We start from the raw sequence: 3,870 nt of genomic DNA, 5'->3' as shown, positions 1-3,870 counted from the left end.
TCCTCCTGGCCACCATAACATGTACATCCCAACACATGTTCATCATTACCTCACATATACATATTAATATATTAGTCATGTCATAGATAAGTTGTCAGGTAAAATTCAGGACTATAACAAGGTAAATCTTATAAACTTAAAGGCAGAAGTAGCCGAGTTCTTGATGAGATGGCATGCACACACTGTCCTTTAGGAGCGGTGGCTCCGATACCAATTGAAATGACCCTTCCCTTCCCTTCCATTCTCAGAGCTCATAACATATGTTGCAACATTTACCAATCAATTTGTACACCATCATTTAATCAAATAGCATACCTCTAAACCATCTCAATTAAGGAACTAAACTAGAAATCTCACTAGATAAGAACCACCATATTCGACTTACATTGAAATGTCATGACTTAAGGGCATTTTAGCTAAAGGAACAAAAAATGGAAACACCAACAAACCCCTTCTCATACATATCAAGAAAGATCACAGAAAAGCGAACAAGAGCCTTCACAGCAACCCTAAAGGTCCTCAAACAGTGTGTCGTGGTACCATCTCACCTCCTCGTCACTCCGTGTACAAGCCCTCCATGATATCCTAGGAGGGGTCTCCCTCACCTACATCATGTACATCATGAATCAATAGACCCAACAAGAACATCTCAACATGAAAAATATGACATCCATAAAGAATAAGGACTAGTAGCTAAAGCATAGAATGCAAACTTGAATACGAAATAGAGGAAACACATTAAGTAGAAGAAAAGCTACACAACTAGTAAAGATGAATAGGTCACACATGTGGTAACTATCATTTGAGCATGTTCATTTGGTTCATGATCACAACCTTAGAGGTACCTCTTAGGAGAACCTATAATCATATAGCCAAAGCCAATATTCTTTATCGTATCTATCTTTGTCAGTCATGTTTGAAAAGGCCCTCCCCAAAGCTTATCCCGAGGCACCCAACCCGTAGTGTCACCATATATGTCCATACTCATCCCATTAACCTATAATTGATGAACATAATCTATTCTTACTACACTGTTGCAAACATTCATGCATATAACTTGGTCAAACTTAGGGAGAAAATTAAACATAACATTTTTTTTTTTCACATGAGAAACACTTACTCTACTCCTATCATACTTCACAAAAATAAACATACATAATGCTTAAGCTAACTTTCACAAGTGGGACTACATAAACTTCAATCAGTACATAAACAAACTAAGCATCTTGAGGTAGAAATGGAAAAGCAACTACTATGAAGGTGCCAAATCCCAACCCAATAGATCTGCCCCCAAACAATCCAGCCATTAGGAGATAGCAACCAAGTTATCGAAACCAATTTACAAAACACTATATCAATTCGATAAATTCATTTAAAGAAGTAATGAAACCAACACTGAAATCATCCTATCACCCAACAAATCTGTTTACATAATTTAGCCAACATGAAGAAGCAAACACAACATTAGAATCAAACAAAAGCACACGAATCTGTCCAAAGCAATCAACCAACATCGAGGAATGAACACACATTGAAAACAAATCAGAACCACACTAATCTGTCTAGAACATTCAGCCAACCGCGGAGAAACGAGCACACATTGAAATCAAACCGGTAACATGCAAATCTGTCCAGAACATTTAGCCAACAGTGGATAAACGATCACATATTGAAATTGGTTCAGAAACACATAGATCTATCCATAACAATCAAACAACTATGGAGCAATAAGCACATAAATCCGGCCATAACATTAAGTCAACAGCGAAGAAACAAGCACATATCCAAATCAAGTCACCACTACCAAATTTAGTTCTGGAAATCTAAAACCTCCATAAAGAATAAGATCAAACTCCCTCCAAACTAAACCCAACAAATCTGTACCAGATTTTGAATCCATCATAAAGATCAAGAACAACATCTAAATCAGTTGTAAATCCCTAAACAGCGGCAAATGGAAGAATAGCACCATCTTACCAAATCTAATACCAAAAACAAACTATCCTCACATTCAGATGCAACAAGAAGGAGTAAAAATCATCTCCGAACAAACCTCAATTAGTCCACAAATGGTCCCAAAACTTCCAGAATCGATAGGAAAATAAACGTCATCATGCCATACCAAAATCTCCAAAAGAAACTATCCGGAAGCCCAAACCATCAAGAAGAAACGAGGCAACATTGATTTTAAATCACAAATCCCCAAATCCGTGGCTAGAACCCAAAATGAATCGCAAGAGGAAACAACACATCAAAGGAATCGATTCACACCTCGTAAAAATCTCTCGACATCATAGGCAAGCTTAATGCCCCCTCCTAGCTACCTATCCCTTACGTCATGGAAGCCATACCAGCATAAAAGGTGGACTTGCCTTTCCTTCCTCAATCCACCGCCGGGAGCTCTCGCCCAACTACTCTCGTCCCGCCGGTGAGGTGGTCGAAGAACTCCGTGTCCGATAACGACGCCCTCAAAGGAAGTTGTCCACGGGAGGGGCACCCAGTTGGATCTCGAAGCTCAGTGGGAAGGTCGATCAAAACAGTGGGAGAGAAGAAAAAGAAGCAGCGATTACGGGAAAAGTGAGAGGAATCGGGTGATGCCTAGTTTTAGGTAGGTAGGTGGGTGTTTTTATAATTAGGTTAGTTAAGTTAATAACTTCTATTCTTATGCTAATCACATAAATCACTTTTCAGCTTAATTTGGTGTCATCATATATGCTTCCATCAATTTTCAGCTTAATTTGGTGTCATCATATGCTTCCATCAAGTTTAGTAGTTCTATCTCCATAAAACATGTTATACAAGTTCATTTTAAATCTGAAAAATTTCTAAAATTCATAGAAAATTTTTGTAAGTTACTATCTTAATTAACACTTAGACATTATAATTCTCCCTTCCTTATAAGAATTTCATCATCTAAATTTGACTTACCAAATAACCTAGGGTAGTGGTTGCGCATATCTAGTTCAGTCTCTCAGGTAGCTTCCTCTATCAGCTGATTTTCCTATAGGACCTTAACCATTTTAATCTCCTTGTTCCTCAACTTAAAGACTTGGCGATCAAGGATTTGTTTCAGCACTTCCTCATAGGACAGATCCGGTGTCCACTGCACAGACTCATGACATAAGAAGGGTTAGAAATGTATTTCCTAAGCATGGATATGTGGAACACATTATGATCTCCTGATAGGCTCGGTGGTAGAGCAACCTGGTATATCCGAGCTCCAATCCAATCTAGAACCTCAAAAGTTCCAATATACCTTGGACTAAGTTTTCCTTTCTTCCTGAATCTCAATACCCTTTTCATCGATGACACCTTGAGGAAAACATGGTCCCCCACTACAAATTCCAAATCTCTTTGTCGTTGATCGACATAACTCTTCTGGTGACTTTACGCTGCTTACATCCTATCTCAAACCTTAGCCACCAGATCCATCGGTGACATCTTGAGGAAAACATGGTCCCCCACTATAAATTTAAAATTTTGAACTTTTAGATTTTTTCCCACCATTTATGACACCAATTTTTGGAAGATGATATTTTTGTTTATCTTGGCTCCTCAGGATCCTAAAGAAACAAGAGGTAGTATGTGTTTTTCATCAGGGGCACAATCCAACCATTAGAAAGTAATTATTGAAAGACTCAATAATCTACGTATTACATTGTAAGAAAATTATGTATGTTATCTTGTTAGAATATAGTGAAATTTCTTTGGTTTGCTCCATCCAAAAACGTATTCTAACTGTTTAGCTTTGATTTAGAGGTACCTCTTATTATAATAGAGAGAGAAGATGTTCAGACAAATTTTATCATTCCTAACCATACAAATTTTCAATAGGTAGTTGATCTTTAAATTTGTTTATCTTTTCAAAAT

The 3,870-nt window shown here is 37.6% G+C and overlaps 1 long non-coding RNA gene across 1 annotated transcript; it reads right to left on the bottom strand.

Annotated features, from left to right (window-relative positions):
- Positions 1-340: 340 nt before the first annotated feature.
- LOC122056659 lies at positions 341-2,602 on the bottom strand. Its single transcript, XR_006133347.1, has 2 exons — positions 2,272-2,602; positions 341-605 (listed from the first exon to the last, which is right to left on the bottom strand). It is a non-coding gene; the product is annotated as an uncharacterized LOC122056659 (long non-coding RNA).
- Between the last annotated feature and the right edge of the window lie 1,268 nt (positions 2,603-3,870).

The sequence above is a fragment of the Zingiber officinale genome, chromosome 3B, assembly GCF_018446385.1.
Source record: "Zingiber officinale cultivar Zhangliang chromosome 3B, Zo_v1.1, whole genome shotgun sequence".
Taxonomy (NCBI): domain Eukaryota; kingdom Viridiplantae; phylum Streptophyta; class Magnoliopsida; order Zingiberales; family Zingiberaceae; genus Zingiber; species Zingiber officinale.
Note: the sequence above shows the minus strand (reverse complement) of the source record. Positions and strands in the feature narration are given on the sequence as shown.